This window comes from Miniopterus schreibersii (genome assembly GCF_964146895.1).
Source record: "Miniopterus schreibersii genome assembly, chromosome: 1".
Lineage (NCBI taxonomy): Eukaryota > Metazoa > Chordata > Mammalia > Chiroptera > Miniopteridae > Miniopterus > Miniopterus schreibersii.
The window spans coordinates 40,201,305-40,225,789 of record NC_138101.1 but is presented as its reverse complement, the minus strand read 5'-3'; the positions used below and the strand labels follow the sequence as shown (position 1 = coordinate 40,225,789).

Below are 24,485 nucleotides of genomic sequence, written 5' to 3'. Positions count from 1 at the left end.
TGATTAAGACTCCATGCCCCAACTACTCTCCCCCCCCCCTTCCCCAGCAACAGCCTAATAAACCCTTCTAACCAATAAAGACTTTCAACCATGGAAGTTAAAATGTTTGTTTAACAATATTATTTGTATTAGTCTTTCAATTTCTTTGTAGACTTGAAAAGTTAATAATGAAATAGTTTGGTAGAAAAAAGCTATCTTTAAAATAGAACACTGTCATCTATTTTTACGTCTCCACATGCTTTATAACATTGTTTTTTCTTCTTTTGTATTTTTTTAATTTTATTTTTCAATTACAGTTTACATTTAGTATTGCTTTATATTGGTTTCAGTTGTACAGCATAGTGGTTAGAAAATCATATGCTTTAGCCCGGCCGGGCGTGGCTCAGCGGTTGAGCATCAACCTAGGATCCAGGAGATTGAGGTTCGATTCCTGGTCAGGGCACATGCCCGGGTTGCGGGCTCGATCCCCAGCAGGGGGCGTGCAGGAGGCAGCCGGTCAATGACTCTCATCAGTGATGATTCTATCTCTCTCCCTCCCTCTCCCTTCCTCTCTCTGAAATCAATAAAGACATATTATAAAAAAAATAATAATAAGATAATCATATGTTTTAAAAAGTGGTCCCCCAGATATTTTCAATACCCACCTGGCACCATACATAGTTATTGCAATATTATTGACTAATAATTCCTATGCTGTGCCGTACATCCCCAAGACTATTTTGTAACTACTAATTTATACTTTTTCATCTTTTTGCCTTTTCCATCCAGTTCTCCAATACCCCTCCCATCAGGCAACTTTTAGTCTGTTTTCTCCATCTTTGAGTCTGTTTCTCTTTTATTTTTACATTTATTTTGTTCTTTAGATTCCACATACAAGTGAAATCATATGGTATTCGTTTTTCTCTGTCTGACTTATTTCACTTCTCATAATACCTTGTACGTCCATGCTGTTGCAAATGATAAGATTTCATTCTTTCATCTTTTTTTCCTTTAAAAGTTACCTTGACTCCATTTTTATTAGCTGAAAGCTAACAAGTAGATGACTTTGTTTTAATGCATCATTGGTTTGTGAAAGTAGCAATTTTTTCCCTTTTCTATCTAGTTATTTTCTATTATTTAAATTAGGTCTCATATTCATTAATTCACTTATTAAATCAAGAAACATTTGTTCAGCACTTACTATTCAGGAAGCCTGGCAATTAGCCCTGAGGACAAAGGAGAACAGATTCCCGAAAAGATCTACAAAGTTGGCTTTCAAGAGACTATTTTGGAAATGAACAATATTGTTTTTATAGAGCACAGAGTATAAACCTTCCCAGAGTGAAGTGGGCTCATCTAGTGAGCAATGACATGTTCAGCTACTGATGCTGAAGGAGTTTATCAGGTGGGCAGCCGACTGTCCAGTCGGGTCCCCGTTTCCTTGAGTTCACCAAGGCCTAGGTTACACCCCTCAGCTTCGCAGGCTGATAAAGACAGCACTGTCGGGGCCCTAACCTTAGCCAGTCTCAAGGATCCTGACTCATGCTGGCAGTGCCCACGGAGCAGGTGCGTGGCCTGAAGTGTAAATTTATTCCATCACGGTGAGAAGCTGAGTGTTCAGGTAGATGGAGCAGTGTGGCCCTGACACAGCACGTGGGGAGCCCCCCTACCACCGAGGGAGCTGACAAGCAGCTGACGCCTCTTCCTGCAGAACCCCTGCAGACGTGCTTCTTCCTGCTCATTTTCTGGTCCTTTCAGGGAAGGCCGAGCCTTCTTGTCTCCAGTCTTCCGTGTGGCTGGTGATGCCACCAGGGAGGCTACACCTCAGTCCTAACCGGCCAGGAAACCATTTGAGATGGTACCAAATACTCCACTAACTCGGAAGACTGTCCCATTCCTTTGGACGCTAAGACTTTCTTTTCAGCTTATCACCTATCAAGAGTGTCCTAATAATCACTGTTTCAGAGTCAGTTAGGAGAAAAGAAAGAAGAAATAAAGATGAGCATCCACTTGGATTGACTGATGGAAATTCGCCATAAAAAGCACTAATTATTTAATGTAAGCATATAGTGAATGTCATGCCTATTTCCTGTTAACCCTCCAAATTCATTTAAAAATAAATCTCTAACTGTGAAAAAAAAAAAAAATCAGAGTAACATCCTTAAAGATATGGTCTCTCTGGAAGTCGCCTTTGCGTTTTCATCGCAGGGAGTATCTGATCCTTTTACCCATTTTCTGTGGGTTAGTTCAGGAGAAAAGCATCTGTCACCTACGGAAATCTTAAAAAGCTCTGCCTGCAGCAGCAAAACTGTTTATTTTAGCAGCAACATAACATTATGCTGCTTCAAGGGAAATTAAGCACAGTAAAAAAAACTAAGCATATTTTAGGTCCGAGTCCATAAAAAGCCAACTTTTCACTTGGGTACGAATAATCTAAAGTTTTCTTCTTCTAAAAGAAAATGATTAATTCTCTTTAATTTCTCCATTGCCCTTACTGTGTGGAGGTAAACAGGGGTCATTTCTGACAAAATAATTAACACCCTTAAATTAGCCGCAGTGAAATGAAGGGTATGTTTGTTATGTTTTAAATCAAAAGGGTGTGCTTTCCATGTGTGGTGAGTGACTCGGTAGTTAAATTACCTGAGCCTCATTTTACTCATCTGTAAAATGGGGGCAAGTTACGCTGAGCTTCAAAACCGTGTGTAAGCACTAAGGAGGCACCAGGCGGCGAGGCCGCGGCGGCCCTGGCCGCAGTGGGCGCCCGTCACCGCTCGTGTGCTCGCCCGCGTTTCTTCACGCGTGTAGTTTCTGGGTCTTCATGCTCTCAGGCCAGCAACGTGTCTGGGTTTGGAATTTGGTAATAACTTCATAGCCACAGTGGCTTTGGCGGCTGTAGCAGGCATATTAACAAGAGTAGAAATTAGCAAATGTTATGCCTGCCAACGCAGGCCATTTTAAACTAGTGTTACTCACGAGAACAATCAAAGTGTAATGTTTGGAGATTTGCTTTTACTTTTTAAATAAAAGAATAAATAACCAAGGCAAACAATTGCTAACTATCTCTTAATATTACTGCTATTTAAAAATGTGTATTAACTCAGGGGAGAAGAGGTAGAAGGCTAACAATTCTTTTTGCCTGGGAAGGTACGATGTCATTGAATCGGTTTATAATTTTGTTGTGATATTGATCTTATGTTGCTATTCCTGGCTCTTAGACTTCTGAAAATGCTTATAAAATTTTCATTTTAGGCAGCCTCACAGCTGTTTGTAGTCATCAGATAGCCTGTGTGTGTGTGTTCAGATTTAGGGCTGGAAGCACCAAAATGCCTCAGAATCAGAATTACACAACGTGGACCTCCTGGAACCTCGTTTTTTAACAGACACACATTGTTGCTATAAAAAATCTCATTCTAGATACAAATGATGTTCATATCCCAATCAAATAATAAAATGTACATTTATACCTGTTTTATATAACCTACATAAAGCTTTCTTTTTTATCATATTGGTTTTTAAAACACTGCACATGATTCCTGTTCTTTCTGACATGAGGTTACCCCTTTTCGTTGACAACCACACTAATGCAGAAAGGAAAGAAGCTATAGATTTTGTGAGGCTCTAAGCCAAATGCTTCTAGCATTCTCTCCAACTCCTCCTGGAAATGGAGAAGGGAATTGCTACTGGGTTGCCTCTTTGTCATTTCTTTTCCTGTAAAATACATTAAGTCATGGAAAATTTAACCACTGCATTTATTCTTGATAGTCATGGGAAATAGCAACAAGGCTATGAATTATAATGAGAATATGACCTAGATGGAATTTATTTTTGATAATAATTTTTAATTTTATTTTTCATTAAATTAGGTCTAAAGATATTAAAGAGATTGCATACTTAAACTATTTTTAACATATAGTAAATATCTCCTTTATAAACATTCTTAAAATTAATGTTAAAATATTAAATTTATAATACTAAACTCAGATAACTAGACCTAATATTAATGGAGGGGATTATTAACTGGAAATGTATACAGGTGCCTTTTATTATTATTATTATTATTATTATTATTATTATTATTATTATTGACACTATTACAGATGTCCCCTGGTGCCTATTTTCTTTTGACAAAAAAACTTTGGAGATTGTAAAGTTTTCCCCTCTCTGTATATTGATATGTTCTCCTGATTATGTAAGACTGCTCTACACTTTTTCTGTGTTTTAAAATTCTTTCCAAACACGATTTAGAAAAAGAACAAAGTTGAAGGACTTCAAGAAATACTACAGAGCTACATTGATCAAAACAGTGACGTGTTGGTGGAAGAACAGACAGATGCACCCGCAGAACAGAATAGAAAGCCCAGAAATAAGCCCACAAAAATACAGGCCATTCATCTTTGACAAAGCAGTGAAGGCAAGGGAATGGAGAGAAGACAGTCTGCTTAGCAAACGGCGCGAGAACTGTGTGCAAAAAAAAAAAGTATTAACTAGAGCATAGGAAATATAGTCAATAATATTGTAATAACTATGTATGGAACCAGTTGGGCACTGGAAATACCAGGGGGACACTTTATAAAGTATATGATTGTCTAACTACTACGCTGTACACCTGAAACTAATACAAAATAGTGAACTGTAATTGAAATTAAATGTGAACTGTAATTGAAAAAATTTTAATAAAAAAAGTTGTTACAAATTAAAAAAACGGACCAAGTCACATTGTTACAAATACTTTTTGTTGCCCTTTTAATGATTTGTGAAATACAAGACTGAGCATAGTAATTGAATGTCTTTTAAACTGTCACCTAAATATCATTTTTCCTTTGAAAACTACAATGTCTCTTAGTCCTAATGAGTCATAAATCAATTACTGTTAAACTCATGTCTCTGATTCCAGGTTAAAGAGCAGCACACAGTTAGTTGATTTACATTTTTATACCCCAATAAATTGCTTTTGCTATGTTAAAAAAAAAAGAATTATCTAGATAGACCTTTATAACCTTCACAAAAATTAACTCAAAATGGATCAATGTAAAATCCAAAAACAGAAAGCTTTTAGAAGATAACCTAAGAGAAAATCTAGAAGAGCTTAGGTATGGTGACAACTCTTTAAACACAACATCAAAGGCGCAATTTGTGAAAGAAATAATTGCTAAACTGAATTTCATTAAAATTAAAAAAACATCTCTTTTGTGAAAGATAATGTCAAGAGAGTAAGAAGATAAACCACGGACTAGGGAAAATATTTGTAAAAACACCCTGTCTGATAAAGGACTGTTTTTCAAAATATAAAAAGCACTCTTAAATCTCAACAATAAGAAAATGCAATTAAAAGCTAAGCAAAAGACTTAAAGTGACATCTCACCAAAGAAGATAGAGATAAAAAATAAGCATATGAAAAGATGCTCCACATCACATATCATTAGGGAACTGTAAATTAAAATGCTGAGATACCACTGCACACCTGTTAGAATGGCCAAAATCTAAAATACTGACACCAAATCCTGGCAAGGAAGGGGAGCAAAAGGAACTCTTATCATTGCTGGCGGTGCAGCCACTTTGGCAGATAGCTTGGCACTTTCTTACCAAACTAAACATACTCTTAACATATGATCCAGAATTGCACTCCTTGGTATTTACCCAAAAGAGTTGAAAATACGTCCACACAAAAACCCTGCACACAATGTTTATAACAGCTTTATTCATAATTATCAAAACCTGGAGACAACCAAAATGCCCTTTAGGTGAGTGGATAAATAAACTTACATCCAGATAATGGGTTATTATTAGGACTAAAAAGAAATGAACTATTAGCCATGAAAAGACATGGCGGAAACTCAAATGCATATTACTAAGTGAAAGAAGCCAGTCTGAGAAGATTACATACTGTGTGATTCAACTATATAATGTTCTGCAAAAGGCAAAGCTGTGGAGAGAGGAGAGGTCAGTGGTTTCCCGGGGTTGGGGGGAGGGAAGGACGAGTGGGCAGGACACAGAGAATGGCTAGGGCAGTGAAATTATCCTGTAGGCCACTGTAATGATGGGTACAGGCCATTATATCTGTCCAACTCCATAGCATGTAAAACCCTAACATAGAGCCCTAATGTGAGCTACGGACTTCGGGTGACTAGCATGTCAACGCCAGGTCATCAGTTATAACAGATGTGCCACCCTGGGGGGAGATACCGACGGGGGCTGGGGGCAGCGTTGGTAGAGGGGCAGGAGGCCTATGGGAAGTTGCTTACTTCCCACACAGTTCTGCTGTGAGCTTAAAACTGCTAAAAAAGAAAAAGAGATAAGTAAGTAAGTAAATAAATAAATAATAAATAAATAATGCATTTTTTAAAAATCCATTTAGCTGTACAGTTGAAGAGCTTTCACCTAGCCTTCAACCGGAAGCGATTGATGTGCATTGTAATAACACACCAGAAGGCTAATATCAAGGAAAAAAGCTAATAGAATTCTTAAATGCCACCTTCCCAATGATGAATATTTTCAATTAAAGTTATATGCTCACAGACTGAGATGATTCTTTAGTAATATCCATGTGTGTGAAAGACATTTTCAAAGGGGAAACAGCAGATCAGCACTGGCAGGTGAATATCTGCAGCTGGTTTTGACGCTAGGGAATACTAATTTTGAATCCCACTTAAGCAAAATGTTATCCCCCCAAACAGACTTCTCTTCTTCTCATATGGAGGCCTATATTTTCAGCATTATACTCACTTACCATGATTATTTCAGTTTTATCAGGAAAGATTTTGTGGAAATTACGCAAAAACATAAACCTCTTTTTCCAGCCCCAGCATCTCCCTCGTGTCATCTTCCCTCCAGAGGCGCGTGCACTGCGCAGGCCGGCGGCGCTCAGCCTGTCCTGTCCCGCGGCCCAGCCGCACCGCGCGGTGCGCTCCTGGCGGCGTCGGGGACCCTCGGGCCTCACTGCAGGCAGCGGGCGCTGGCAGCCCCGCTTCGCTGGCACCCAGGCCCCCCGCTCCTTGCCGAGGGCCCTCCTTGGGTGGCAGCCTCCTGGCTGATTCCCTGCTGCCTCTCAAGCCCCGTCTCGGCTCCTTCTCCTTCCCCTGCTAGTTCCCCAGAGCTCTCTTTTCTGCCCCCTGACTGAATTCGTAATTCCAAGAGCTTCAGTTTCTACCTTAATCGTAGTGAATCTCAAGGACAGGCTTTCAGGATAATCACGTTCTCTCCTCGGGTGCCACGTGGCTGTTACACACAGCAGCCTCAGGGCATCTCTCCCGGGTGTCCCATGGAATCGAGCTCCGTGTGCCCAAGCCTGACTTACGATTTCACCCAGGAGTGCTGGCTCCCCCTCCGTGACCCGAGGAAAGGACGTGCGGCCCCACGACCCGCAGACACCCTCTGCTTCTTCTCTTACCACCAACATCCAGGGTGACCCGTGGGCTCCTCCTGCCAGGTCTGACCTATGTGCGGGTCCCCTTGTCTGCATTCCGGGATGTTGGGAAAGGACCATGGCTTTGGTTCTGGACCACAGAAAAGCCCCTCGCTGTCCCGGCCTCCCGCACATTCCCCAGGCTGCCTTCAGAGCGCTCATTCCAAACGCTGGCTCCTGTGCAGGCCATGACATTTCCAGGGGACACCACGTGGGCGGGAAGATTCATTTCTTACTCCTCCGATTGCCATGTAGAAGTATTTCCCCAGTACAGGTTTCCCCACTATCTGAAAGCAGAGCATTCTTATGAAACCTTTCGTAAGACAAAATGACATAAAGCTAAGAAACAATCATCATTAATTTATGTGGGGAAAAATTTTGAGTGCTCCCAGACCCCCAAAATAATCTACCAAATCTCACCAAATAACACATAAAAACCTAAAATAACACTAACTACCGTAAAAGTGGCAATGATGTGGGAAATACACAGCCTACGTAAGGTAGAAATAACGTATGGGAAATGTAGCTTCACTTTCCGGTGCACACTGCCCCCACAATTTGCTGCAAACACACTGATCGCTAATTTTGCTTTTCAACTTTTTTTTTCTTTTTTGTAAAAATCATAAATCCTCTTTGTATGTCTTTTGGTCAGGAACAAACAGGTACTGATGTAGGTCTTTCGTAAAAGTAAAGTGGCAAAAGTGAACTTTCAACGAGCAGGGATGCCTGCGCTCCCTGAGCTCCCGAGCTGCACGAGGGGCTCATTTCTCCTCAAATGGAGAGTTGGCTTCATTGGTGACTCTGGAAAAACAACTGCTCAGATGGTGCCCTTCTTGTCCTATTGGGAGTCAGCAGGATCTGCAACTCCATCCCTGCCCCTCCGGGAAGACGACGAATTTCTAGCACTGCCTTAGGCCTGTACTTCCAACTCTGGCGTTCAGGAGGGAGCGCATGCCTTTCCACACACCTCAGCACTGCGTACCAACCTAGCCGGTCAGCAATAAAGGGGACATTTCATTTTTTATATTAGCCTATTTCTCAATCTGTTTAGAATTCCTGTGGAATAAGTTTTGCTATTTATTGGGCCCCCTCAAGGTCCAAGAACTTGCTGTTTTGGCCAGTAAAATTAAAAGACAGGCAAGGAATGACATTTGAGGAGAGAAATAACAGATTGGGACTCCTGGAAGGGCCCTGGTTTTTACCTTAGCTACTTGCAGAGGCTTACTGTTTATTGTGGCTGTTTTTCCCGGTGTGGCCCTGGCTTTTGTCTGTTGTGTCCTGACCAGGCAGCTTTAGATAGCTCACCAACAGCTGTGTTTCTAGAGTCAGAACTGAACATGCTGGTCTTTGGGAAATAGCAGGTCAACTGGAACTATAGCAAACATGGGCCTTAGAATAATATGTGGGCTGCGATAGCCAGGCCTTGGTAGGGGGTGCAGAGAGCCTGCCCACATTCCATTTTTTTTGAAAGTATGTTCTGGTCCAAAGGAGGGGACAGTAGAACATCTAATAGTACAGATTCCAGGAATTTAAGGGGCCCTGTCTACCATGTAACTTCAGATTGGCTCTTGATTTGTTAATTATAAAATTTCTAACCATGGCTCTTGGATTCTGTGATCCAACGTTGGATCAATAAGCAAGCAATAAAGAATAAGTCCCTTCTTCTAAAAATAATCTGTCCTTTCCTTGTTGTAATTACAAAGGTTAAGAAGGCAGTTTACAAAGCCTTTGCTTGAAATGCCTTCTCTTTGATGGTTTTTAAAAACATGCTTCTGTTTTCCTATCAGAACAAGAGAATAAGAAAATTGAAATCAAAATAAAGAGGAAGTGAAATCTTTTGGAGAGAGGTTGAAACTGTAGGGAACAGATTAGACCTGTGGCAATGAGGTTGCAGAGCCAGGATAGACCGTGTAGGCAAATACAGCAGGAAAGAGGAAATGCACTAGGAAAAGCAAGTCCTCACTGACCTTTTAGAAAAGGAGACTAGTTCTTCCTATTTCTAGATCTTTAATACATTTGAGGACTAAGTAAATCTAAGAGAGGAAAAGCAAAACCTCTGAGAGCAGCAGACGGGAAGACCTCTCCCAACAGCAGTCGGAATCAAGAACACAGTGGAAAGTACCCTCTCAAAGTCACAAATAAGGGTTGATAGTATCGCAGAAAAATGCAGCTCGAGGCCTGGAATACAAAAGCACCAGCCCTCTCCCCCACCAAAAGAAAAGTAGCATTGGGAGAACACAGTAGAGTTTCTGTCCTCAGCTGGTATCTAAGGCTTTAGACTGCTCAGTGTAACTGTAGTCTGGTGGGCTTTCCAAAGACCTGCAATTAGGAGAAATATGGGAGTGGGGAGGAAATCTCAAGGCAGCAGGTTTTGCAGGTCCAGTAAAGCTGTTGCACAGCTGGGGGACCCCACTGTGCCACTGTGTCAGAGATGCAAGATGGTCACGAGAGACAATGAGGACTTTGTGGCCGGGGGAGCCCCCTCTCAGTATCACAAAAGGCTGCCAGAAGCTTGGACTCAGTGGGGAAGCAGGAAAGAAATGGGGGGAAAGGCACCTCAAATAAGATCTGGTAACAGGGGTTCACAGCTGAAACATCTAAACACCAATAAAGCAGATGCTATCCTTTGATAGAAAAGAGAGTCTCAGATAGATGTTTCTTCCTTTAGGTCTGTTAAATTTATAATACAAATCCCAGGTCTTGGTGTGACATTTCCCTACACTGAGTCTGCTGAGTTCGCTGGGCATAGACGGCAGACACCTGCCACGGCTGAAAGAGGACACATCTCATGTAGTCCCGTGTTCCCCTCATTAGCACGTACTTAAAATGACCCACTGTCAATGCACATGGTTGTCATGGTGCCAGGGAACAGAGGATGGAGTGGATGGGACGAGTGCTTATGTGAGTATTTCAGTCAGAGTCACTAAGCCATAACTTACATTCTTTAATCAAAAATAGTGAAAGATGAATAAACAATGCAGCCGCTCAGGAATTCATTATATATCATTACTCGTTTGCCGCGCAGACGTGAGCAGCTGAAATTTACAAGCTAAATAATTCCAAACTGTGACTGAGATAAATCTACAGGCCGCGGTCAGAGTGCAATCGCACAGCAATTGCCACGTGAGCTACATTTCTCCTTGCCTTCACTTTGATACATGTGGCTTTGCTATTTTGAAAATAAGACTACCCAATTAATTTGATTCAATAAATTTTAATTGATTATTTAAAAGCCTTTTGAAAAGCTATGTAATAGTAAAATAAGTAGAATCTGATTTTTTATAATTAGTCTAAAGAATAAATAAAACATGACTTTGGCTATCAGGGACTAGAGGAAGGAGGAAATAGGGAGTCATTGTTTAATGGGTTAAGATGTTAAATTTTGTGCCTGGCCAGGCGTGGCTCAGCGGTTGAGCATGGATCCAGGAGATCTGGGTTCGATTCCCGGTCAGGGCACATGCCTGGGTGGTGGGCTGGATCCTCGGTGGGGGGCGTGCAGGAGGCAGCCGATCAATGACTCTCATCATTGATGTGCCTCTCTCTCTCTCTCCTTTCCTCTCTCTGAAATCAATAAAGATATATTTTTAAAAAAGATGTTAAATTTTGCAAGATGACAAAACCTCTGGAAATCTGTTGCACAACAGTGTGAATACACTGAACACTTCTCACTGGACACTTAGGGTGGATGCGGGGTAGAGGGGATCAATGGGGGGAAAGAGACACCTGTAATACTTGCAGCGATAAAGATAAATTTTAAAAAACAACAATTAAGATGGTAAATTTTATGTTGTTTTTTTTAGCACAGTTAAGAAACGTTTACACCTTTATTTCATCTGGAACTAGTGTTCATTATACTATGCTGGCTTCTTATGTATAAGTTTCTGTGCAGTTTTCCGATACTGAAATCCCGCTTTTTTTCCAGGCTGGGGCCATGGTACGCGAGTGCCTCAGGTGCAAAACTTAAGGATGTACAAAATTTAAGGAGGTGCTAAAATCTCCACAGTCAAAATAAATAATATTTTATTTTAATACATTATTTTTAAACTCTGAAATTAATACAAAAATTCCATGATGAACAAAAACCATAATCTAAATAAAGACAGGATCAGTAAAGCTGCCGTGCAGACCCATACTGAAGCCCAAGGCAAAGGGAAAATCAGTAACGCTGATCCATGGCTAACTTTTTTGTCACCACTTACTCTCAGATGATCTTGCCCTAATCTCCCCGAGACAGAATCCATCGGGTCTCAACCCCTTTCCACTTCCTCATCTTCGCCTCAAAACTCTCACCTGGCTTCTCCTTACTCCTGCCCCTGAGAAGTTATCCCTGCGGGCTTGGTGGTGTTTGGACTCATCTCCCTTAGTCACCGATCTTCCCTGGTTATGTATTTCGGGTGAAGGCCCCATAGTCTCAGATGCTCAGGCTTGACCTGGTGCTCTATCTTGTCAACGGCTGTATCCATGCGATTGTGAATTTTAATTCTAACTGTGGATTCAAATCCAATCATTTATATCCTTATCTGCTGCTCTCTGCTTCTTTAACATAACAGATGTGTTTGCAACCGCAATTGGTTGCCAGTTAAATACTATTAACGCGCCTCCTTTGTGCTCAGGTCCGTCTCTGAAGGACTTTGCTTTTCCTCTACACTCATGGACCTTGCAGCCAGTTCCCAAGAGCCAGACACCTTTTCCATTACATCTTCAGTGATAAATAAAGCTGGAAATAATCTCCCTGCCTCTCTATGACTAGAACTTTTATACAGTCACATGTGATTTAAATCCCTAATTTAGATCTTATTTATGACCCGTGTCTCATCTCTTACAAACTGTAAGCTCCCGGAGAGCAAGGCCCATGTCTTTACTCTCAACACGGAGCAGAGTATTGAAACTTGCGTGTGTCTGAGCATCTGAGTGTGTGAGTATGTGTGTGTGTGTGTGTGTGTGTGTGATGACTAGGCGAGTAATCAATTTGAATCTCTTTAGCTAGTAATTTCTCTACATTATAGATCACATAATACTAGCCACTTAAATGCTCTTGGCCCTGAGGAGAAAATAGAAAGAGGTTCATGAAACTTCACAAATAAAATGTCTCCTTAGGGGATTGAACATTTTTTATTTGTTTATAAGTTAGAAAGCTAAAATGTTTTAAAATGTTCAACATGTCCTCAGCCCAAGGGAACCACTGGAGTACAACCAAATATATTAACACTGTCACCTTAAAATAAAGTGGATCTTTTTCAAGCTTAGAATAATGATTATCTCAAGTGTGCTTGTAAGAAGACCAGATCATTTTTACTCTAATTAAACTCAATAATATCCCACTGAAGTTATTATTTTGAAAGAATAGTACCACATAATATCCACACTGATATCTACACAAAACAAAAATATTATTTTTACCTTCCACAGTAATAAAGTGGGTTTAGATTACAGGTGGAGAAATAGCTTTTCTAATTTCCCAGATATTCCAGGGGGAAATAATTACTTTTCAGAGAGACTCCCAGGAAATGGCTTGCAGACTTCCAAATACAGTTTGAAAAGTTATTTGACAAGAGGTTTTTGAGCAACTATTCTGCTGAGCACTTCTCTAGGCTCAGGGGGTATAGAGAGTGAGAAAGAAGCCATGGTTCCATCTTTCAGAGTTTCCAGATTTGGATAAACACAAGCCTTGTAAATTATGTAAAAGAAGAAACTTCAACCTAACACACACTCCAGTGTAAACTGCTTGATTTAGGTTATAGCTGCTCTAAGAATAAAGATAATGGTGAAACTCACAGAGGGTTGTGGTGGTTAGGGCTTCATGGCAGGGGCTATGCTAACCAAGAATATCATTAATCTTTATTTGGACAAAACTAGAGAAGAGAGAATTCTCAGAAAAATGTGGAGAGTAAACGAAAGCATACTTGAACAGAGCAACACTATGATGGAAAACAAGTGAACCTGGAAATTCAAGTGCAACTTGGGTCAATTCAGGTACCGAGCTAAACAATAGAAGAAGTTGACAGATACTTAGAATTTCCAAATTATGTATGTTTTCTTCACTTAATAAGTGTTATTATAGAAAAATATAATAACAGTGTGCAGCAAATATTTATGTCCTCTAAAAATTTATCTCATGAAATATGAATATATTCGTTGAGAGTTAATTCAAAAGTAATTGAAATTCCCTTATTCTTATGGTTATAATCATTCATACATTCATTATTTCATTCAAGAAATATTTTTAAATGCTTACTATACTCCAAAGTAGGACCTAGGTATAACTGAATTTCACAGCTTCCCAGGACATTTTGCAGTACAGTGAGGATTCTGGTAAACTGCTCTAGGGTGGTATAAGCTTTTCTAACTTGAGTGTTTAAGAATCAGCTCATAAACTTGTTAAAATTGCAACATTGTGGTTTTGCCCAGGGTTAGATAAAACTCAGCAATCTATAATTTTAACAAGCAACTTCAGCCCTTCTGTTTTAGGTGGTTGAACCAAATCCTATGTTGAAAACACCTCCCAGGGACCAGAACCGAGTGAAAAAGCAATTCCACTTGAGGCCATAATGGAACATCTGAGACCTAACTTACTCCTAACCATATACAATTAGACAACTGGACAAAATAAATAAAACTACTGGTTTTTACCATTGGATAATAGGGGTTGTAAGACTTATCCCTTAAAGAAGGGTGAGATAGGACAGGGACAACCACCCCTCATCTCTTAGATATTTAATCTCTGTCATCTCCCTTGGGATACAATATTGTTTTTTATTTCTATTGGCTGGGGGCAGAGAATTTTCAGAGGCTTCCACTTTCAACTTCCCAGCATGGTGCCCTTATTCACAAGCCATGAACCCAATGCGGGTCTCCCTCCCACTGACAAGTACATGAACCCCAATAATATATTCCCATCTCCGCAAAACTGAGAGCGTGGTACCTGCAGACAATGGGCCCTGAAGAAAACGAGGTGGAAATAACCATATACTATTGCAAGGTCAACTAAGTAGTAATCTAGACATGGTATCCTTGCTAGAACAGAATAATAGATTACGAGTATGTGGTTTGCAGCCATGAATGTGGAAAACACATTCTCTTCTATCAGAGTTAAGAGGATCAAAATAGTCACTATTCGGCGATGTGGACAACAATATTCATTTACAGTGCTGCCCAGGAATAAGTTAACTCTTTCCCCTTCTGCGTAATATGTTCCGAAGAGACCTGGGCCACCTACATATCCTGCAGAACATCACCTTGATCCATAATATCAATGATATCAAGCTGATTAGTTAGGAAAAGCAAAATGATGCCGGTAGAGGCAATGCATGGTACACCTAGGAATACTGCTTTGGCTCATATATATGTGACTCTAGGGGCTGCCGGTCTGAGTAGAGAAAAGGGCCCTGTGACAGATTCGAAGTTTCCTAGGAGCAGCCCTTTCACTAGGGTCATACAATAGGGCAGGATCTACGGTGGCAGATGCAGCAGTGGCCTTAAGACCTACAGTGTTGAGTTTACAGTGTTGCGTTAATGGGGCAAGTCCCTTCGGGAGAATCACAATGTAGGCCTACGGTTCTGAAGGATTCTGTAATAAAACTACCCATCTGCAGCAGTGAATTAATTGCCATCTGGGAAAGAAACCCTGGCATGCTGCTAGTCCTGCTAGAGGTTGATAATCTGACCATAGAACATTAAGTCAGCGTGTGGCCAGACCCGTTCATTTAAGCTGGATTATGTTAGACCTGCCAAGTCATAAATATGGATGTTCTAAGCAACGGTCTATTGAAAAAGGTAAATAATTCATCCAAGATTGAGTTTAAGCAGGAGCTGAAGAGTGAACTGCATGAGAAGATAGACTTCAATTAAAAAATAACAAACAAAAAAACACTTCATTTTTTAGAATAGTTTTAGATTTAAAGAAAAAAATTCAAAGTACAGAAAGTCCCAATGTATCCCACACCAATACTTAGATTTGTATGGTAAATATGTTATAGTTAATGAACCGATATTGATACATTATTATTGACTAAAGTCCACATTTTATTTCATTCTCCTTAGTTTTTACCTAATGTCCTTTCCTGTACCAGGATCCCATCAATATTAGGTATCTAATACCATGTCACACTCAGTCATTTGGTTTCATTTTTAAAAATAAATTTGATTTCATAATAAAGAAGATTTATTTATTAAAGTTACTTAGAAGAGAATAATGTTACTAAAAAGCAGGATTTGCCTTTTTGAAATTTCTCTAAAAATTGTAAATGTGTAATTTCATAAACCTTGGTCTCCTCTGTCAAGGAAACTCCTTCCTATTATGCAAATAACTTGTGTCTGGGGTGTCAGTTGCCCCCCGATGACATGATCGGAGAAGCATGCACCTCTCACGTATGGCAGGTTACCTGCTGACCCACAGGCCTCTCATAGAAGAGAGAGAGAGTGGAGTTGACGCACTTCTCCACCTTAGAGAGACACAGCTCTTCCATTCACATTTAACCAGACCTGTTCTCCACAGACTCCACATGATACAGGCCTTGCTGTTCTTTTATAGGATTTGGGTGCATATCCCACAAAAATATATAGTAGAATGACTTGTATTCCAGAATGGAGGGGAGAGATCTCATAGCAGTTAGACTTCTAGGAGATTTTTCTCAGAAATGTAACTTTCAGACTCTCATCCTCTCTAGTTCCCTAGTACACATCTGCTTTATCTGTGGGTCAACCTGAGGCTGCCTGCAGGTCTAGATTCCTGGATCGTGCGGGACAGAGGGAGGGCTCACTGCAGCATCTTCCCCTAATGGCCGAAACTGTAGCACTGTTCTCATTCCCTCTACCCAGCCTGAGCTGCCTCTAATGGTTCTTTCAGGAAGGTTGAATACAAATTCCAATGCAGCGGTTCTATATGTATCACATCTGTGGTTCCTCAATTCAGTCATTTCATTTATAAAATAAAATTTCATCTGTTTTTCACCTTCCAGAAATTTGCTAAAACTCTTCAATAATTCAAAGGCCCCATTCCATTTTTATTATGATTTATTTTTTAATGTGTTTTCAAAATTATTACATGAGTATTTATAGATTGGCATTGATTTTTGTATAGGTTTTTAACAACTAAACTGACTACCTTTAAAAATTTAAAGAGTTTTACTTTTGCCTATATTTCCTTCGCTATATAATTGTATTTTGTGGAAATAATATTTTTTTCAAAATTTATTCATTATTTTCCTTGTAATATCAAAGAGAAGATTCAGGGTCCTTCCCCCCTTCCCCCCCCCCCCCCCCCCCGCCCATTATTGAGCTGGAGGTCCTAGCCAACTTAGTAAAATTAGAAAAAGGAATTAAAGAATATAAAATCATAATTTTAAAAATAAAAATTTCCTAATTTACAGATAATATAACAAAGAAAACCTAAGAAACAGCTATAGAAATGCTATTGATATTAATGAGAGCTCAGCAATGTTGTTGGATATGAAATCAATGTTAATAACTGGAGCAATTCAAACTATAACTTCCTTCAAAATATTGTACTTTAGAAATATAATTCACAAATATACAATCTGCAATAACAAAAGTTCATTCCTATCCTTTACAAATTGTTCCAGAAAACAGAAAGGAGATAAACAGTGCTCGGTTCGCTTAATGAGGCTAGTGTACCCTTGATTCTAAAATCATATTAGAATAACTGAAGAAAATAAAATCATAGGATTTCATATATGTGTATAGAATAAACATCCTAAATAAAATATTCTATGAATTACAGCAGTTTACTAAAAATAATTATCATGATCAATGGCATTACCCTGGAAACAAAGAGTAATTCAATATTAGGGGAAAGCTATCACTGGAATTCACCACTTTAATAACCTAATAAGAAGTTCATACTATCTTCTCAGTCAGTGTAGAAACGGTTTGTCACAAAATTTAATACCTAAATATGCAAAAAAACCCCACATAATTTATAGTAACCAAGAAAAGAAGTAAACTTTGTTTGTGAAAGATTGATACTGAGAACACCTAGACTCGTTTTAAGATCAGGAAAAATCAAGACGCCTGCTGTCAGTCCCGTTGACCCTCTTGGGGCATTAGCCAGCAACCAGGCCGCGGGAGGGGCAGTGAAAGCACCCAGAGCTAGGGGAACTGGAGCCGTACAACACGCACCCCACACGGTCACCGCCTGCGCAACGGGGCGTGAGACACATCCCACGATGTCCCGTAGGTGCAGTCGGATTGGGGAAAGGGAGGTTTTCAGAAGCATGCATCAGCGCGAGTGAGAAAGCCCGAGGTCCGGCATCCTTGCTGAATCTGCGCGGAGCCTACCTTCCTCTTGGGTCTCCCCTTTCACAGGAGAAGGTTAGGGCGAGAGCGGCCCTGACCTTGGAAAATACCTGATCCATCTGGCCGCGGGCAGCCTGGCCACGGACGCAGCTGCTATTAAGTACTGTCTGGGGAGCGCGTTGCCTGCAACCAGGAGGCAAGGAGATCACAATACAGAAAGTGACTTCGTGGAGAAGGACAGCAGGCCTCCACGTAAGCACAGCTCCCCAGGTGAAAGAAGAGGGGTAGAGGTCCAAGCGGCCCCGGCAGGCTTGTTGTCCGCTTGTCCTTCCACCTTCCTCCCTCAAATGCTGACCTTATGCCTGACGGCACAGCGGCCAGCTTGTATTAAAGAGGGTGAGCGAAAGGAGCAATGTAAAGTTAGAAAGAGTCTGGTCCCCCTGAAACCACTGAGCCGCTGCACCAGCCCGAGACTGCCGCCCTCCCAGCTCCCTACTGCAACTACGTCCTTTCATTTTCTTAGCCACTGTAGCATAATTATGTTAGCATGCAGCACAACCTAAAGTCAGTTTCACAATTATCTAGTATAAAATCAAAGACACTCAGGAAGCAAGTGTCAGAACTAGTAAGAGAATCTCTTAAGAAGTCAAAATAGCCCGGCCGGGCGGGGCTCAGCGGTTGAGCGTCGACCTGGGATCCGGGCGATCGGGGTTCGATTCCTGGTCAGGGCACATGCCCGGGTTGCGGGCTCGATCAATGGCTCTCTCATCATTGATGTTTCTGTTTCTCTCCCTCCCTCTCCCTTCCTCTCTCTGAAATCAATAAAGATATATTTAAAAAAAAAAAAAAAGAAGTCAAAATACAAGAATACAGAAAACTCAGTAACATTTTTATATACACGTAACACACATATAAAATGTAATATGAAAAGTACCCATTGTAAATAGTAACAAAATTGTTCATTATATTGGAATAAAATCACAAAGTTGTTTGAAACATCTGCAAAACTTTTACCAAATTTACTGAATAACAAAAATATCTTGATATACAGAGAGATATACCATGCTCAGGGGTCAGAAATGCAATGTTATAAAACTTAATTATCTCTATATAAATCTCTAAAATTAATGCATTTGCAATAAAAATGCCAAAAAGAATTTAGGTGGACCTATAACAGGTGACCTTTAAAATTTATATAGAAACATAAAAGATATGACAGAGACAAGACCATTCTGAAGATCAAGCTACAGTGATCAAAGCTATAGTATTAAGCTATAGTAATTAAAGTAGTATGGTAAAAACTAAGGAAATATTAATAGACTGTGGACTTTAGTTAATAATGTATCAATATTGGTTGATTACTTATGACAAATATAACATCTTAATGTAAAATGTTAATACTGGGAAAAGGACATGGGGTATATGGGAACAGTGGTACTGTCTTCACAATGTTTTTATAAACTGAAAACTATTATAAAAGAAAAAGCTTAGATAGGTAGGTAGGTAGATAGTTAGATAGATATAGATAGAAGATAGATAGAGATAGAAAGACAGACAGACAGACAGACAGATAGATAGATGATAGAATACATTCATAGACCTAAGAGATAAATCAATAGCAACAAATATTATTAAAAAATTCAGAACATTTTTCTTGTCAGATTGAGTTCCAGAGAAGTTTAGGGAAAAAATTAATTATATGGTATTAAAAACAGACTAATAAATTTGAAAGCAAATTAATTATAAGGTCAAAGGAACAAAACCATCAATGTAAATAAAGTTTAAGCGACTTTAAAAATGCAAGTCACATGAGTAAGTGTTGGCAGTAGTCAGATATCTCTTGGAAAGAAATGAATCTCATTTCTAACTGTATTTTGCAGAGAAGACAAAGACAACCCCAAGCTGTACTTACAGTTATAGTATTTACTACTAAATACCTAGGGCATATATTTTAATGGAAACACAATCTATATAGACTGGAGGGAAACTGCATAGTAAAACTATGGAGAATAATATAGTTAGTGTTTATATCTGTGATATTCAATAAAAACAGTAGCAAAGATTATATATCCAAAGTTTAATCTGTTATAAAATATACATAAGGGTCACAGTATCAATAGATTCATCAGATCAAAGGTTAAGGACTTGATTAAACTACCAGAGGTAGATCACAGCCCAAAGGGAGACAGCCTCTTTTTCTTTAATTGATTTTTTTTTTAGAGAGAGAAGAAGGGAGAGTGAGAGAGAGAAATATCAATGTGAGAAACACCTTTCAGTTGCCTCCACAGATGCCCCAGCAGGGACTGAGCCTGCAACCTGGGTGTGTGCCCTGACGGGAAATTGAACCCACATTGAGCCACACCAGCCAGGGCTCTTATTTCCAGTCACAGTTAAGGGCAGGGTGCATTTAAAAACAGACCATGCTCTGCCAAGCTGCATTATCACTGTGTGGCCTGGTGACTCAGGGTGTCAGAGGAGCCACAGGGTGGATGTGTTACCAGAGGCTGGCCTGTATCGTCAGTCTCCTCCACCTCCAGGTACACGGTGGGCCTCAGGGAGGTCTGCAGGCTTGTAGGTAGGGGAGGGAGGGAGGGAGGGAGGGAGGGAGGGAGGGAGGGAGGGAGGGAGGGAGGGAGAGAGGGAGGGAGGGAGGGAGGGAGGGAGGGAGGGAGGGAGGGAGGATATAGAAAGCATATCATACCTATATATGTGTTTGTTTTTAATATTTTTCCATTTAAAATGTTTCAGAATGCCACAAAAATAAGTACATCTTTATTGTATTTTACATTCATTGAATACATTCAATAAAATTGTATATTTTTCATTTGCTTTGTTTTGAGTGCCTACTATTTTACAGGAACTGTTATAAGCTTGGGGAGATAAAAGAGTGAACAAAACTGAGAAAAATCCTTATTCTCCCAGCTTACATTCTCATTGGGGAAACAGACAAAACACTAAATAGATAAACATATACAGAAAATACGTATTATGTTAGATGCTGCTAAATGCTATGAAAAAAGTAAAAACAAAACAAACAAAAAAAGGAGTGTTGGGGAAGGAGTTACAATTCTGAATTGATGGTCAAAGAAAACCTCACCGAGCTCACTGTATGAATAAAAATTGCGAGAGACGAGGGAGCCAGACCAGAGCACAGGTAAGGAAATCGTACTCCAGGTGTATAAAAGTATCTTAAAGAGGGAGCAGCTAGGACAGCGAGGCTTTAGTGGAAGGAGCAAGGGCAGAATGATGGGAGATAAACTCAGAGGGGAGGTCAGAACCTGCAGAACCTTACGAGCCATTAAAAGGCTCTGAGTCAGACATGGTTTCACACGTCATACTCTGGCTGCTGAGCTAGGAATAGGCCGAGCGGGTAGCCAAGGTGGTAACAGCAGAAGGGTAGAAATGGTCCCATTCTGGGTATTTTGGAGGTTGAACCCATAGGATTTGCTAGGGGTTGGATTCATGAGGGAAAGAGTGAGGTTCAGTTGACCTGAACATTTAGAAGAAATGGATTGTCACAGACTAGATTAAAAAAAAGACCAAAGAACACATTTGAACAAAGAGTTAGCAAGGAGCTTCTGAGACCCTTCCATTCCCCACAACTAACAGTTGGCCTCATTCAAATCCCATTATTCTTGACAGATGACAAGGTGTCTGCAAGTAAATGGGACCTCTAACCTGGTGACACCTTTAGCAGTCACAGAACCATATGGGAGGTGATCTTGAAAGACTCAATCTAAAAATCACAGCAAGACTGAGTCTAGCCAGCCACTCCTCTTCATTATGTGACTTTTTTACATTCCAACAGAAAATTGTCTGATCTGAATCATCAGTAACTATGACCTGTCTATTTGGATAAGTCCATTTCACTTCCAAAGGTATGCCTGGGAGGTGTTGACATAATTCTACAAACTTTCTACTTCATCATATAAAACCTAATCTGAAATTTCATAGCCATTGCTAGAAACCTAGAGAATTATCATTGTGTATATTTAAAATTTATAAAGAATTTACTGAAGCTATACAAGGAGTAAATTAATGAGGGAATGCTATTTTTTATTGCAAAATCTGAATCATGGGAAGTAGAAGGTTGGATGAGAGCATTGCAGACACATGAATTTTCAGAAATTTTCATTGTGGCTCAATTCCTTGGCTAATAAAATAGAAATTTTCAAAGTTCTATCAAAATGCCACTGCAGAAAAGTCCTTTTTTCTTCCCTGCCTTTGGCAAAGCTTCCTAATGGTCCTCTGCTTTCACTTCCTGCCACTCACTTTTTGTATTACGGATAAGAGCATGTTGATAGACTTTTCAAGGGCCTTCAGTTGCTCACTGATCTAGACATTGTCTCTGGTGCTCCAGATCTCCTGTCCATCCCTGCTTACCTGATCTAAACCCCCGGACTGAGTATGAACTGTATACAATGGGCGTCCTGTTGAAGTTAGTCCACAGATGGCATCAGCAAGGCATGAGAGGGCAAAGGGGATTGAGGCTGGGGCATTGGTTCCCTGGCTCCCTTCCTGCTGGCTTGTGGGTTGTCAGTAGCTACGTTGCTCTAGTGAAAATACAGCCTTTGGGGTGGCCCTCCCTACAGCTAGTGCTCCAGTTACACTTCTCTAGGGTTTGAATAACCATTTGCTTTCCCTGCCCTTTAAGACTCAGGGGTGATAACAGGTCCCCACAGTTGCAGCTCCGGGTATTTCTGACTGCATTATCCCTCCTAGGTTACCCTTAACCCAGTCTACAGCATTTTTAGTCTTCATTAAATTCTCCTCAGTTATCCTTTGGAGTGCACCATCTCTCTAGGACCCTAACTGTTCCATTGCCTTATCTAAATAACAGAGCCCAAACTCTTAGACTGGCACTCAAGTCTTGCTACATGATCTTGTCTGATTCCACATCTTAACTCTTCTTTTTCAGTGTATCTCTCCATGCGACATGGCTGCCTCAACATAACAAAACTTTCACAATTCTATGTCTTTTATAATGAGGTTTTCTCAGTCTGTCTAGAAAGACCTTGCATATAAATCAAAAGTCTTTCAAGTTCCAAACAATCCCTCTGAAGAACTTTTGAAATGCTGTTCTTATAATCTATTACACTTCCTGTGACAAGCAATCTTTTTGTACACAATTTTTCAGTCCCCTGCATCACAGAATAATTTTTAAAACATTTCAAATAAGAACTATAGGTTCACATTTTTAAAAACATGACAGAAATTTAATTACTAACATGACAATTGGTTCATATTATATGGGCAATGACAACTGTGTCACCATGAACTCCTCGCCAAGTGTCTGGAAAACTCATTGTTTACAGAGAAACCAACATGTGCATGACATCAGCTCTCATCTTATTTCCTCCCACAATACTATCAGCTAGCTTAAACCAAGGGTGCATCCTTTGCCCGGCCACTGGGGCTCAGCGGCTGAGCATCCACCTAGGATCCAGGAGACTGAGGTTCGATGCCCGGCCAGGGCACAGGCCCGGGCTGCGGGCTCCATCCCCAGTGGGGGGCGTGCAGGGGGCAGCCGGTCAATGACTCTCTCATCACTGATGTTTCTCTCTCTTCCTCTCCCTCTCCCTTCTTCTCTCTGAAATCAATAAAAGATATACTTAAAAGAAAAAGTAAAATTCCTTACTGAAATTTTGATTTGTTAACTCACAAAGCATATTTTTTACAGCAGAGAAATATGTCCTAAAAATAATTTTTCATAATATTTGCATGTTTTGACTCAAATGTCTCCTATTGTTTTTGGTAGGTGATTTCTCAGATTACCTCCTTTCATGAGGATAAGTCAAAGTCATTTGGTGACAAATGAGAATTGGGGTGCATATTAGTCATGTTGTGTTAAATTTTACTATGGTAACAAGCTTATAAATCCTAAGGGCTTAACTATCACAGGTTGATTTCTTGGTCATGGTGTGTGTTCTTAGCTGATCAGGAATGAGCTCTGTTCATCTTAATCACAGGCTCAAAGCAATGGAACAGCTATCATTTGAATGCTGCTGTTTGCTTGTTGATTTGGAAAGGAACTCTCGGAGGGCCATCCACTTACAGATAAAGGGCCTGACTCCATAATGGCATAAAACACTTCTGATCATAAATAATAGTTAGAACCTTTTCACCTTGACCTTATATAACTAAAAATAAACAGAAAGTGAAATACTCCCATATACTCAGAAGTGAAAAGAAACAAATTATCAGGTGAACGTCATTTACTAGTTCAAATGAGTACACTTTTGTTTCATCCAGAAAAATAGTGAAGGAGATAAGAAAAAGGAATATTCCTGCCAGCTAATATTAACTATTGTCTATGTTTATGAATACATTTGTAAAAATGAACTGCATACGAGATTAAAAGTGAACATTTAAAAACACTGTTATCAAAAATTACTTCTGTGTCTTAGAGACATCAGTGATATATATCTTTATCTTTGCTTGTGTTTCTTTTAAAGTTTTGTAATACATTAGTTTTTAAAAATAAAAAAGTTAAAACACAAAAAGAAAACAATGAAATTGACAGTGAAATCGCGAAAATGTTCAGGTTCTCTGCACACTTCCCCATCCTCTCCTTTCATCTTTTAATCAATTCAAACCACTGGGGTACCTTGTGAAGCGGAGAAAGCTGCAGGCATAGATTCCAGAGCCATCAGTGGTCCAGGTGAATAATAAAAATTCACTTCCAGTTAAATTTCATCCATCATTACACATAAAGAACATTCAAGAAAAGTATTTTGCTCTATTTCAAGTACACAGAAGGCATTTATAATTAAAATTTCACTGATATGAGCTCAAGAGAAACATCAAGCATTATAAATGTAATTATAATAAAAATTGCGAGTAACAACTA

At 39.9% G+C, this 24,485-nt stretch overlaps 1 protein-coding gene across 1 annotated transcript in view; it reads right to left on the bottom strand.

Moving 5' to 3' along the window:
• The window catches only part of NPFFR2 (neuropeptide FF receptor 2), a 149,376-nt gene that overhangs the window by 78,010 nt on the left and 46,881 nt on the right, over positions 1–24,485 (bottom strand). The window lies entirely within an intron of this gene.